General features: G+C 35.5%; 1 protein-coding gene across 11 annotated transcripts in view; it reads left to right on the top strand.

The window, feature by feature from the left end:
- FUT8 (fucosyltransferase 8) overlaps positions 1-14,920 on the top strand; it is a 97,248-nt gene that overhangs the window by 21,610 nt on the left and 60,718 nt on the right. For 4 of the 11 annotated variants that reach the window (XM_021533259.3, XM_021533257.3, XM_021533253.3 and 1 more), the window contains exon 2: positions 658-733. The exons of 1 other annotated variant lie outside the window; for it this stretch is intronic. The gene's annotated coding sequence lies outside the window, so the exon portion shown is untranslated. Of the gene's footprint in view, positions 1-657; positions 738-775; positions 10,904-14,920 lie in introns of those variants that run through there. 6 more of the 11 variants (XM_085580260.1, XM_021533254.3, XM_085580261.1 and 3 more) reach the window with 2 other exon arrangements.

The following is a 14,920-nucleotide window of genomic DNA, read 5'->3' as shown; positions in this document are numbered from 1 at the left end:
TTTAACAGTATAGCTGCTGAAGCTTCTCTTTGAAATATAAAATCACTTAATTTTCATTCAAAAATAAGAATAATTTGGCAGAATTCTCATTGCAATAAAAGTCAGTTATCTGAAGTATTTATAATTTTTTTTCTTTGTTCCTGGTCCTATTGTTACTTTAATTGGTTTCCTGTTTATTTTTTCTTTCTTTCTTTCATTCCTTTTATTGAAGTCAGGTTCACAAATAAGCTTTTTCAACAGCCAATTTCTTGCTATTTCAGAGTCTGATAGTGCAGCTTTTGATTGCTTTTCTGTTAAATGGCCAGGAATCAACATTTAGTTCAGTAGCGTGCTGCCATTCTGAATTAGTGAGACAACTGTTAGGAAATTATGTACTAGCTCCATGCCTTGATAACTCCAAAGTAAGACTTTGTTTAAAACAGTTTTTTCTTCACTGAAAGACTAGTCAAGAACTCTAAAAGGCTTGCTCAGGGAAGTTGGTGAGCCTCCATCCCTGGGTGAATTTAAAAGATAGGTAGGTGTGGCTCTTAAGTACATGGTTTAGTGGTAGACTTGGCAGGGGAAGGTTTCTGGCTGGGCTTGATGATCTTCAAGGTCTTTTCTAACCTAAATGATTCTGTGATAAAAACTGATGATCTTTTCCTCTTCTGCTTTCAGAGATTTCCTACGCTTCAAAATGAAAGTGAGGAAGAAGAATCCCCAAAAGTGTTAGTTTGAACAATAATTATTGCTTGTAAGTAAGTACTTCTTGTTCTTTGTAATGTTGCCTTCAGAACTGAAACCTGCTGTTCTGTTGATAAGTCTTTGTCAGCTGAGAAGAGGAAACTTTGCAGAAGAGAGGTCAGGTTCTTCACTTTTCAGTGACCATTGACAAAATGGGTCAATCAGATATCTGTTTCACCTTTTGTTTCTCCTGACACCTATTTCTCTCCCTTCTCCTCTTTGCCTCTCATCTCTAAAAAGATAAATTCTTTGGTAGGTTCATTATGTACCTTCTGTCTTATGTACAAAATCCTGTATTTCTCTGGCAGTATTTCTGGGCCCTTTCCATCTGTATTGCAGATATTACATGTATTGCTCAGAGGTAAGCTGGTCTTCTGCAGAGGCTGGGCACAGGCCCTACTCCATGAAGTGTTTCAAGAGTTATAAGCAACTAAGCTGTTGTGGGTGGAAAGTATTGTGTGCTCTGGGATATCCCAGATCCAATGCTTCAGATTCTTATGGTTTTGAAGGTCTGGGCAAGTACCATAATAGTAATGTTTGAGGAAACAAACACGTGTCCTCAATTTTTTTTTTTTTTAATTTAAATAAAACTTAGCAGAAAGGTAACTCTCTTCATTTTGAGAAGAATGCTAAAGAATTAAGTGAACTTCACTGAAACATGAGTCTGGGTGTGGACTTAGAAACCAAGCATATTAAGACATTATTCTTTTTTTGGTGCAACTGTAGAAAAGACTGTTATAATCAGTATTCTTAACTATGACAAGAAAGTTGTGAAAATTTCTTAAACTTCCAGAATTGAACAAGTTAGACTAAGAGTTCAAGTAAATTTGTTGCAGATTTGATGCTTTTACAGTTCACCTGATTTCAGTAGTAGTTGTCAAGCTGGCAACATCTAAAGCGCTCTCAATTATTTTGATTTATTTTGTGCACTTATAACTTTAGAAAGTACTGGGGTATTGTAAGAGTTTAATGAATGGTTTATTTAAAAAAAAAAAAAAGTGGGATTTCAAATAATGTTCTAGGGACTTTCTGGTCAGAATGAAGAATATGGTGATAGCTTTCCAAGTGTCCACATAGGTGTCTTGAAACTGAGTTAGCTGTATTGACTGCTTCCTATTGGTGAAAGGACTTTTTCCATTTCCTGAAGCCAGCTTTCTTCTCTTGACTCCTACTGAAACAAGTTAACTGATTTACCTCACAAATCCAGAGGAAAAGTTTTGGTTCTTGGCTTTTGGGATGGATCAGCTCAGACAACTGTTCAAAGAAGTGTCCAAATGGTTCAGAAGAAGGAGAGAGACTCTGCAGGCAGGAGCGAAGTATGGCAGTGTAACCTGTCCCTTCAGGCAGCTGCCTGTCAGTGGATTTGCCCAGCAGTTTGTGGTAACGCTCCTTTGAAGTTGTTAGGCTCGGAATATGTCATTTGACTTTGGAGAAAAACAGGCTTCTGTGGAAGCTTCAGACTAGAAGTAGCTAATTTTGCCAGATCCCTCCAAGCCACTGCAGTTAGTCAGAATGGTTTAGTGATATGAGTAGAAACAATGATTCAGAGGGGAAAAAAAATCTTAGCAGGAAATCTGTAACAGTCTTTCCCCTGCCCTACCCTCCTAACTCCCCAGCCCCATGTGTAGTATCTGTGTGCTCCAGGCTCTGAAAATGAATGAAAGGAAGAAGAACTTTCATGACTTCTCAAAACCTGGCTTGTAGTCAGAATTGGTTGGTCCCTTGTACATGATGTTATGTAACAGAACAATTTGTATCTTGATTTGAAGTTTTGTAAATTAAAATCTGTTTCCTTGTGAGAGCCTGCTTGCAGGCATGCATGCATATGTAATTACCTACTTTTGTACTTCCTGTTGTTCTGTGTTCACACTAACTTGCTTTGTCAGGAAGCTGTGGTGATGGTTTGACTGTCTTTAGCAGAGATGTTTTCTTTCCTTTAGCAAGAAAGAGACACAGTGGTTGAGAACTGCATGAAACTTCTTCTTGCCTTTTCTGTTTAGCTTGTGTGGGAGGGTAATTAAAGGGATTTGTGCAGGTCTATAAACTGCAGTGCCTGCAGCTATAGTTAAGCCAGTGGCTTGGTATATGCATTGCTCAACTACTGAGGGAGGCTGAGCAGTGGCAGAGTGTCTAGATAAGATCTAGGTAGTGTTGGTGGGTTGAGACAAGTAACTGAGCACTACAGTGAAGGTGATATCTTCCCCCTATTACTTGATTATGCAATCCATGGATTGTGTTGGATTCCTGCTTCTGGTCAGATTTTGTAACAAGCTGCATTTGGAATTATTTTCTGCTATCACTATATGGCTTGGGTAAACTGTATTATAATCCATATACTTATTTGATATTGTTTTCTGATTATTTTCAGATATAAAAATGTTTCCATGGTAGCCTTTCCTTTTTTTTTCCAAATCATATTTCACACTTAGTCTAATCCATTCCATCTATGAACTGCTGTTCTGTAGTTTGTTGAGAAATAAAGATAAAATCAACATTTTTTATTGGATTCAAAACACTTTCTTATCTTTTCTGGGGTATTCTGTAAGTTGGACTAATCTGCAGTAGGCTTTTCAAGATAAACTAATCTCTGGAAAAGGCCTGTATATCTTCAGTTTTATTTATTATAAGGGCACCTAAAATCTCAGATACATATTCTCTGTTTCTACATATCTAAATAGATCAGTGTATGATTCCTGATGGAAAATACCTTTTCAGGCAGGTATGTTGCTGATTTAGCCCTGCCATTTTATCAGGACTGTCCCTCTGTGGTTCTGGAGTATCTGTAGTCTTATTTACTACTTTCCCTCTTGCCTGAGAATCAGCAAAGTCTGTTTCTTGTTCTAACATTTGGCTTCAGTGTGCTCTTCTATCCTGGTAGGCATTTAGCTTGGATTCTTCTTTGAAAGATTGCTTCCTGCTCCTCTGTCTCTCTGAACTGTATTCTTTATTAAAAGTGTGTTCTAGATAAGTCATTTCTGATGCAGAGGCACAAACAACAGTCTTTTATGTTTTTCTTTTCAAGAAAAGAGGATGCTAATGGATCCATTGACACACATGTTTACTGCAGTGCAAAATGATACCAGGCTGAGACACTAAAGAGAGGTTGGAAGATTGGAGGAGAATTTAACATGAAGCAAGAAATTAGAATGAGCAGGAAAAAATGGGATTCAAGCCATTAAGGGCAAACTAAAAATCCTACTTTTAAATTAAAGAAAAAGAAAACAGGCAAGTCCAGGATAAGGAATGGCTGAGAGTTCTAAAGAAAGAAATTGATGGCTAAGAGCTACCTTAAATCAAGAGTATCATGCACAAAAAGTAGTTCTGAGTATGTAACATCACACCAGGATGAGCAAATGAAAGTGCTGTTATTCAGGACTGTAAAACTGATGTAGGTCTCTCTACACAACCTAAGGAAGAAATGGAGTCAGCTAGATCATTGTGTCCAGTTTGGAACTATGCACTTAATGCATGCCAAGAGATCACAATTATCTTGCCAAATTGGAAAGTCCAGGAGAAAACAGTATTGAAAATATAACGCTTGATCCAAGACCTGTGAGGAGAGGTTGAAATAATAAGAGGCTGATTAAGGAGCAAAATTTCCCCCCCCCTTAATTGTCTATCTCTTTCGTGAATGAAGCATAGGGAGAACAGTTTTTTGCAAATGATGCTGAGAAGGAGCATAAGATCTTTCTGCATATTGCAGTGTTTCTTTTTTTTTTTTTTAGCTTAAATATTTCTTTCTATGGACCAAGTAACATTTTATCTCAAATGCATCTGCGTTTAAACTTAAATAATCCAAATCTAAAACATCAACCGAAAATTTGGAAAAAAACTAGACATGATAACCTGGTGGATATTATTTGACTCTAAATTAGTATTATTTTTACAGTGCGTGAAAAGCCAAATTTCAAATACCACTGGTAGTCTGTACCTTTTAAAATGTCTGGGAATAATCTGTTACATGAAACTAAACTTTTGTAATGATAAATTGTTTACTGGGACAAAATCAGAAGAAATAGCCAGGCAAGAAGTTTCCTGCTTCACAAGTTCTTTCAGTTAAATAGGTGAGGATGTACATCACAGGGTTTTTGAAGTTTTGTTTTTAGTATGAAATGCAGAGAGATAGGGTAGGTGTGATAAATGTATCTGTGAATTATGAATTTTTATTTAATGTTATAATTTTTAGATGAAATGGTAGAGGGGGTGATAGTCTTGCATACTTTTTGCTGTTGAGTGAAAAAAATTAGTCATGGGAAGAAGAACAAGATGTGGGTAAATGTCAAGGTGACATCTGCAGTATAGAAATATTCTGCAGTTGTTTTGGCTTTGCTCTTTTCTTAATGATATAAAAAATTATACTACACTGATAATTCAGTATTTCTTTGTAGTTTGGATTATATTAAATAGTGGCTAATAAACACATCTGAAATTGGCAGATCCTGTTAGCATAAGAAAATTTTCATTTAATTGTTTTTGTACTTCAGTCTTGGTGGGTTTATTTTTTACTTCTTTTGTACTTAAACAAATGTTGAAATAAGCCAAGTCTAAGGGGAATGAGAAAAATTAGGTGTTTGCTAGTATGTGGAAAAAAATCTAATCAAGGCAGAAGTTAATTGTAGGGTGATTCACTTGAAACTGATCCTAATGATACTGTCTTAATCAGATTGATTTTGCCTAAGCATATTTGTCATAACTCAAGTTAACCATATTAAAATTGGTTAATGAATCCAAAAACCTGTCAGTAAGGAGGGAACTTTGAAATTCTAAGGAGGGCTCCCTCATTGCTACATGGCAGGAGGTTCTTGGTCATTGGCTTTAGCTCTTGAGAAGAAGACCTTGCTCCTAATAAATGTCTAAATTTGATAGAAAGAGGTCACTAACTGTTAATATGCTTGGCAAGTTGAACTGGAAAGTATTTGGCTGGAGCCAAATGTGTGATCTCAGGTCTAGAGACCAATATTGTAGATTGCACTTACGGATTACAGACAATGGTTTTGAATAACACAAGCAGTAGAAGGGGTGCAGGGGAGGTTTTATTAACTACTGTATACAATATTAATGGGCTTGTGGTGAGTGTATAATGCCTAGTTTGGGGTTTCTAAAATTAGTCAGAAATAGTCTTAAGAGGTTTAGAAAAGAGCTGTAAAAATGCAGGTTCTGAGAAAATATATGTCATTTAAGAAGCTTGTTCTGTTAAAGTGTTACTTAAGCAGTTTTGAAGATTTGAATTTTAATCCTAAGTGAAAATGCATTGATGAGACCTGAAAACAGACATTTGGTTAGTAAGTAGTTGAGCAATTTAGCTGGGAATCATTTTGTTCTCTCTCATTTTCTCTTTTAATGTGTTTGAACCTCATGGATGGTTTTATTAAAATGTGTGCCTTTTCTTGGAGAGCATGTGTGGTCCTGATGCAAGAAACAGGAGAAAGTGTTTGACCATTGGATCACAAAACAAAGATGGTAGTCATGAGTATTAGAGTGCAGCAAGACAGTATAGCAGAATATACACATTAGATGCCATTGGCCTTGCAAATGGAGCTGAGATCTCATGTTGTGGCTCAGGAAACGAAGATATTACAGACTACTATGGAGCAATCCCAGTCCAATTCCTGATGCTCCCCTCTGGGGGCAGCTATTAATATACCCTTACCCAAGTCAGCATGTTACTGGTAACATTTTTGTCACAAATACTATGTAAAATACACAATGTGTCACAGTAACAGGAATATAAATCTGTGAAATCCATCATTGTCTCAAGGCATTTACCAGCTCCTTTTCTGCCAGCCAAATGCATTTTCAGGCATCGTATTGCACCTTCTTATGCAGTAGCTGTACTGCTCCTTTCTCCTTTCTAGATGGTGTATAGATTTTTCATGTGTTGAGCTAATGGTAGAATCCTTCTGAATGAATGTTGGCTTTGCAATTCTTCCACTGAGCATGTTCCTTTCCAGGAAATATGCTAATGTTTTTCACAAAGAAAGACTGCTTTTTGCACCTTACTTCCCAACCATATTAATATTAGTGGTACTCCTTTCCCCTCTAAGCTTAAGATTGGCTTAGGAAGGCAGAATTATTGTATATCTCTCTTCTCTTGATTCATCTCAGTGAAGAAATTTCCTTGTGTTAAAATGTGCTTTTTCCTGTATGTTACAGTTGCAGCCCTGGGTAAAGGTCATGCTTTTAGTGTCTCTAAATGTATGAGAATAGCTATTTACATTATATTTCCCTTCAAGCAGATAGTAGTCTGGAATTGCAAGCTTCTGGAGGGCAATCTTTTCATTTTGCACTGTTGTCAAATGACTTTGTGTCATCAGCATTATGTGCAGTTGTGTTTGGCATGAACATAGTCTGAAGGGTGCAAGGCGATTGCTGATTGTCCTTTAACTGTAAGAGTGACTGAACTTACAACTCGGTGCTTTTCAGCACTGTGCAGGTGGTCAGTGAACACTTGCAGCAGTTGATAGTTTTTGTGCACCATCTGTGTCATGCATCCTTCGTGATTATCTTCATTTCAATGTGTTTTGGTTCTTGCTGAAGTCAAAAAAACATGGAAAAATTATGTATGTTATTGTTACATGTTCTTTACACTCCTCTGAGAAAAATTCATGTATCTTTTGGAGAGTGGCTGAATGAAAATTGGTGTGATGAGCCACATGTATTTCATAAAGGGGACACTAAAAAGCCACTAACGAAGTTGTGGGAAATGGACTCTTGAGTCCTCATAATTTCCTGAATGCTGTGATTAGCATCCCACAGAGCATTATAAAACAGTTCATTAATTATTGTCAGTGACAAAGAAGGCTCTGGAATGTCAGCTGTATTGTGCACTTTTCTGTGGTTACAAGATCTTGTGAACAGGGGCCAGAATATTTGCAAAAACAAGTATATATGTGCTGTGATGGGCCACTCTTAGCAGCAATATGACAAAACTGATGCTTTCTGGAATAAAGAATAAATGGAATAAAACTTCTTCTAGTGTAGCAATACTATTAGAATTGGTTCTTAAGTTATTTTGCTAAAAATATTTTATGATCTTTATATTTTTCTGTTATAAACAATTTCTATTTTAAATGAGCATTCATATTAAAAATGCTTGCACTAATTTTATCCCTCTGTTTCCATTCAAACAATTTATCTAGTTGTATTCAGTTTCCTGATCTACGTGTTTCCTTATTATTTTATAATGTTTCATCCTAGTATTTCAGGTATTCCAGAAAACTAATTTATGTAAACCTGGAATCTCTGTTTTCCAGTTAATAATTGTTGCTGTTAACCAACATGTATTTCTTAAAACGTGTTCTGATGTAAAATGATCTGCATGATGAATCTGAGTTACTAAGCTCCATTGAATGGGAAAAATTAATGCATATATTTTTGGAAATTATTTTGCAAAAACTGAAAATTGAACATTCATTCTACATCAGTGCTACATTGTTTATTTGAAATGGTATCTTTCTGAAAACTGTTCTAAAGCATACACTTGAAGTCAAAAGTCACTAAATCAGAAGTATTACACTGATCCCTAGATTTTTCAGCTAGCAGCTTGTATTTAGTTTTGTCTCTTTAGTCCAATAGCAATATTCCAGAGAGTGTTGCTAGGATGTGAACAGTGAAAAATAATCTCTTGAGTTTGGGAGCATTTTACAGCAGCATGTATGAGAATGGGCTGATGTTTTGGTGTTTCACCAGAGCAGGGAGCATAGCTTGAAGCAAGGTCAAGAAAACAGATAACTCTGTTCAGAAAATTAGCGGAATGTAGTTCATACATTCTAAAGGCTTCAGAGGGTATTTTAACATAAGCTTTCCACCTCTTCTTCAGCTTTTTTTCTTCCACATGCCGGTTTGGAGCACTGATCTTTCAGTCTTGAACTGTGTAAATCCCTTAAATTTGGCAGAACTTGAGGGTTTTTCCATTTGTCTTCTATTGCTTATTGCCTGCTTTTCCATTATTCCTTTGCATCAACTTTTTCATAATTGAATAACTGTAACTGTTGTAAACATGTCATCTAGAGATGGAGTGGATGGCAGAAAGAATGGGATCTTTTCCTAATGTGTGCCAAATATGCGTAGGTTTTGTGTGCTTTCCCAAAAATACATGGATTTTCTTCAGATCTCTGTGCACTGAGACTCAAATCTCTTCTGTAAAGAAGACTCAGAAAAATTAATTGATAGCTTGATACAGAAAATAATCCGAATTTTGATGCAATCCAGTACTCTTGTTCAAATATGTACTCTTTCCATGTAGTTGCTCACTAAGTACTGGCCAGCTACTTCTGTTGCTATCATGTATTTCAATAGCATTTTAAACCCTGCCATTTCTTTAGACAAGTTAGGAGCATGTATCCATATGCACAAATAAAAATAATTTTTTAAAAAAGATTTATCTATGACCTTTTTAGCAGTCACAGTATGAAGAAATTTTTTTTTTTTCTGTTTTGTTCACATCTAGCGTACTTTTTCTAAAATGTTGAAATTTATTCTGGTACTCCTGAATATTATCCTGCTTAAGGATGTAACTTTTTTTGGTCTAATTCTTGGCCTGTTATGATGAGTAATCAAGTGTTTCTTTCATCTAGTAAGATTGTTGTGTTTATGAATTGATTATCTTTCTTCAGCTGCTAAATTTCTCAATTCTGTTTCTCAGAGTGTTCAGTGTTCTTCAAGACAAGAAGAATTTTACCTTTTTTTTTTTTTCTCTGTTCCTGTGGCCCAGTCCATGCAGTCAAATTGTGGAGAGGATTCTAGACTTTTTTGCCATGTGAGCTTGTTTTTACCTTTCTCCACCTGTCGTTTAGTTAGACAAGATTAAAGAATGAAGTATAAAAAAAGCATTTTTCCTAAGCAAACAGGGAAGACAAATTATTTCATAACAATCTAATAACAAGATAATTAATAAAATGTTGAGGGTTTTTTTTAGTATAAAATATTTTATTTTTGGAATGATTTGGATGAACTGGTTAAAAAGTGTTTGTGGGAACATAATGTTTTTCTTTATTTATTGTCAGAATTGATTCCCTTTCCCCCATTTTCTTGTTGATAAATCTCCTCAAGCACTTTAAAATAATGATTCTCATTTCTAGAAAGCTCAGAACTGTAAGTTAAGAATGTTTTGGTGGTGTGTGATTGTAGTGATATATCCACTTTCACGCCTTTTTATTGGTACCCTAACATACAGTGTGTTTAATCTATAATCTTTTTAGTCAAGCAGAGAAAATCTGAGAGAACGGGGCAGGAGAGAAGCTCAGCACTTAAAACATTAAACTATCCCAATCAAGCTATATTAAAAAAAAAAAAGAAAAAAAATTAAAACAAAAACTAAAAACCTTAGCCAAACTGTTCCAAAAGTCTGAGAAACCTTTCCTAACAGCACTGCAAAATGGTGGCCCACACATTGCTCCCTGTAAATGTGACTCCTTCATAGGTTATACCTTAATCTTAATTGACTATACTTTTGTACTAGGATCATCCTTTTAAATGTGTATATAGAACTGACTTCCTCATGTTGCTTATGCTGGTCTTGATACCAGGAAACTGGAAGGTGCTGTACTTAATGGAGCCTTCTTTTGCAAGAATTCTGAAGATGGTCTTTGAGCTAATAGACTGCTATGTTTAACTCCTGTTAAACACAACCATGAAAAGAGTTATTTGATATGTGTTCAAGTATGGTATCTTGAAGAAGAGCCAATACAGAGGTGACCTGATCAATAAACTATAATTAAATTGCCCAGTTTTGGCAATTCAACAATTGCTTTTGGTAATTCAGCAATTGCTCTTCAACAATTGCTTTTAGAAAAATGAAATTTTGGGGAGAAAGAGAAACAGGTTTTTTTTGTGAATTTGTAACCCCATAATGGAATAGAAAAATCCAGAATATATGGTTATTTTTTGTAACGGTAACAGTGTAATGCAAGGTTTCATCTTACCCTGCTCAAGAGCCTGCACTGGGTCATGTGTACTTCATCATAAGAATAAATCGTCTGGAAAATATAATCTCATGTGCTTTTCTGGATAGAACCTATATAGGAAACTTCAGAATTATATTTACAACCAAATAATCTTGGCATAATGTTTTCATTTTAATTATTTTTTTGTGTGTGGGCTTCTCTAATATAGATAGGGAGTGAAGGAAGTTGGCAGTGAGTACCTGTTGAGATTTGGGAAGAGCTCTTCATGTGGTCAGGTAATGTATAAAAAATTCTGAATGGTACTAAATGAACCTGTGCATGTAACATTCCATGTAGATATGACTATATGATTTGTGTTACTTGGTACAGTATGTCTAGTAATGGATCCATTTAAAGCAAATCAGGGTTGTGTGGTTTTTTTTTAAAATACCAGTGTTGAATTTTTGAAAGTCTTAGACTTTAAAAACCTAACCTTTTGAAAATCTTAGGCTTTCATGTAAAAATGAGGTATACTACTAGTATATTTAAAATACATATTCCATTGCATGCTGTTTATAAATCTGCTGTTTACAGATTGTAAAATGCAGTCAGAATTTTGGTGGCTGTTTGATTCAGTCTCTATGAAAGCATAGGTATATGCAGCAGTCAAAAGCTGCTGGAGGGCTGGTATAGCTGCAAAGTTCAGTTCAGCATGAGGATTCTGTTCTGAAGAAAGACTTCTAGTGCTTGTTATGTTGGTAGTATTGTGTAGTGATGGATGGAATGCAGGGAGAAAATCAGTTACCACTTTATCAGTGTTATTTGTCCAATTTTCAGTTCATGTTTCCCCATGTATTATGCTTCTGGGGTATCTGAATAGGAAACATAAAGAATTTTTAGAATTTAAAACATTTAGTTCCCTGAACTTTGAAAACAAGTTTTAGTATTATCTAAATGTACTTTTCCCCCCCTCTGACTGCCTGGAATGTAATGCTTTACGATTACACATATTTTAAATGAAGTCTCTGGGTTTTGATGTTTTGGCAATCTTATTCTTTTCCTCTATATAATGTGGTTAGAAAATGGGTGAGGCACTATTGTACTGAGAATTCAGTGTTGCTATTCTGTGGGCTTTTCCCACTCCAATTAGTGTATTTAGTAAATAATTAAATTTATTTGACATCAGTTACAGAAATGTAAATGAAAAACAAAAAATGAGTAGTTTTCCTCCAAATTGATGATTGGATATCGTTCTGAAAAGATTAGCAATAATTCAGACCAGCTTTTGGAAAATGAAAATGTTTGAAATCACATAGGTAGCATGGGTTTCTGTTTTGTTTCTGAGAATTGTCTTGAATTGATTGCAGTGACACTTTGGATATGTATGGATGCTTCTGTGAATGCTGGTTGCAGGATCAAGATCTAAGTTAGGGGTGCAAAGCAGGAACAGTAAGTCCTTTGAATACAGAAGGACTTAATTACACCAGCAGCAGCCAGCAGCATGTGACGCCCTGTGAGCACTTTACTTATTACTCAGTTCTGAAAAGTGCAGTCTGCCTGTGTTTTAGGTAGTCCATATACAGATTAAACAGTGAGGTTCCTAAATTAATACATGAACACAAAGTGTTCACATGCACAGATTTCATTAGGATATGACAATCACATACAATTAAAAAATTTCTTCAATCTTTCCCTAATAGACTGCTTTTTGGAGACTTTAACTGTGTTTGTCTTAATAATACTCTGTTAATTTGTAGAAGAACATACTAATCGCTGCATTTACAAAACTTACTATTGGGATTTTTTCAAAAATTTGCTATGAGGGATGGAAAGCTCTCTGATTAAAACAAAGTTACAGACAGGATGTAATAAGTTAATTTCCTCTAAGCTCCTGTACTTACAGTTTTATAAATTGCAGGTAAAATGTTATGTTTCATGTTTTAGTTTACCATCCAAGCATCTTTCATAACATTTTTTTTTGTAGAAATGCTTATGTTGTCTCATCTTTCTCTGTTTTCACATGACTCACACATTGTGACTTCTTTCTTTCTGTGGTTTACTGCTGCTTTTCCTTAAAAAAAGAATGTGAGAGAAAGCGATCTTAAAAGTAAAATTTGTTTTCTCTATTTTATATTTAATCTGTATTAAGACTGACATGATAAGGCATAGTTTTGAAAAAGTTTTCCCTAAATACTCCAGCAGTATGGTTTGTTGTGTATCTGCAGAATTCAGTTCTTGGTACCTATTTCCAAATGCATACGCATGCACTCTACCATTCGAGCCAACTCCCAAATAATTGCTTTTGAAATGCTTGCAGTAAAAATAGTCTCCCTAACTCTGGTGCTTCAGAAGTCCAAGTTTATTATATTAGGTATCTTGAAGACTCTTAAGAATGGTACCAGAGCTCTATCAGAATGGGCTGAGTTCTGTGGCACTGTTTTACTGTATTTTGTTGTTTACTGTATTTTCCTCACTTCTTTCCTTTGCTTACCAAAGAGATTTTCAGCAATGACCATGCCTACGTAAGATCCAGTCAGAAAAAGTCAGATTTAAGTTTAATGTGATCTGAGCTTTTGTCTGAGAAGGCTTCCTGTCCTACTCAAATGTCAGTAGCAGTTATCTGTAGAAGTGGAAGCAAGCAGCCATGACCTTTCTAGCTTACTTTCTGAGCTTCCAGGACTTAGGTTACTCTAAGACAGATGCAGTATAGTATCCACGGATGGATTTTTGTAGAAAGAATATCTAAGTCTGCTTTGTTTAACATATCAAATTCTTTAAACTGAAAACACTTTAATTACAGTGAATTTCACAATCTGGTAGCACCTTCTGAAAATCCTAATATTTTACATCAACTAGGTCTCCCTAATTCCGTGCTTATTTAGTTTATAAAACTTAGTCACCTTCTGAGGCATGACATCCCTCAGGAAAACAATGTTATTTCCCAGTACCTAGTGTTAATTGATGTGCCTATTGTTTCTGATGAGTATTGTAGTTTCCTAGCTGCAAGAATTCTTCTGTCATCTTCTTTGTGAATAAAGACTTCAGTGTAGGCATCAATTTAAGTTCCTTCTAGTAACTGCAAATGCATTTATTTAATTTAACTTTCCCGCTGTGGTCCTGTATTTAATGTGCTGTAATAATCAGCTCAAACATAATTTGCACTTATGGTATCTGTGTCAAGTCTTTTAGTTCCACTGTGCTTTAAAAATATTTGATATAGCTTTTATGCATGTAAGAATTGGCTTCTCAAAGCTTCTGTAGGCTGTCAATTTAGTATCTTCTAATTAAACTTCATCACCTCTTCTCTGCTTGGTTTATGTGTGTCATAGGGAGCAAAAACTTGGTCATTGAAATTTTACAAAGCAGTTGTACTCCAAAGACGTCTTTTTGCTGCTTCTGGTCTTGTATCTGGAAGTGATTGTGGACTTGAAGTCACCAGGTCCTTCCCAGCATTTTCTAAAAGACCATCTGGTTTTCTTATAAAATTCTGTCTTTATTCTCAGCAGTTCTTTATTTCACCACAGAGCACTAACTGGTGTTAAACAGCTTGTTATCTTATATGGGTGGTATTTTATACCTTACTGTATAACCTGCCTTAGAATCCTTTAGAATCCCTGCTAGTCTCCACAAAAGAAGGATGTTTGGTATCATCTATTTATGGGACCATTTCTTTTCTCAAAATATTCTTGAGACTTCCTTGTCTTGGGAGCCCAGAGTGCTCAAAGTATTTAAAATTTTGTTTGTTGTACTTATGTGTAGATGTGACACTTTGGGACATGGTTCAGTGGTGGACTTGGCAATGCTGGGGAAATGGTTGGACTGTGTGATCTTAGAGGTCTTTTCAACCTAAAAACTTTTTTGATTGTATGAGTCTACTTATCTGTCTAGAATATTTTGATTTTAGCAAAACCAACTTCAAAAACCAGTGTTTTGCTTCTTAAGCTCCTCCATACCTACCTCAGAGTAGATAATCATGTGAATAATGCAACATGATGGGGTAGCCCCTGCCTTCTAATCTTCTGCTGCCATTTGTTATAATGTTCATTTGCAATTTTCAAGTGGGGAGCAGACTGATTTTCTTGTTTCATTGTTTCTTTTTGATTTAGTAGTTAGGGCTAGAGATGTATATCCTTTATGCCCCTCTTCCTTGTGGAACTGACCTCTAAATACCTTCCAGACTCTCATTTAAATTACTAGGAAATTCTGTCCTGAGACTCAATTTGCTAAAACAGCATTGCTTGCTTTAAAAAGAATACGAAGTTTTATGAACCAAGAGCCTACTAACTGTGTTTGGGCCTTAGCCAGACTTGAGT

Source organism: Lonchura striata, chromosome 5 (assembly GCF_050655825.1).
Source record: "Lonchura striata isolate lonStrDom1 chromosome 5, ASM5065582v1, whole genome shotgun sequence".
NCBI classification, from domain to species: domain Eukaryota; kingdom Metazoa; phylum Chordata; class Aves; order Passeriformes; family Estrildidae; genus Lonchura; species Lonchura striata.
Note: the sequence above shows the minus strand (reverse complement) of the source record. Positions and strands in the feature narration are given on the sequence as shown.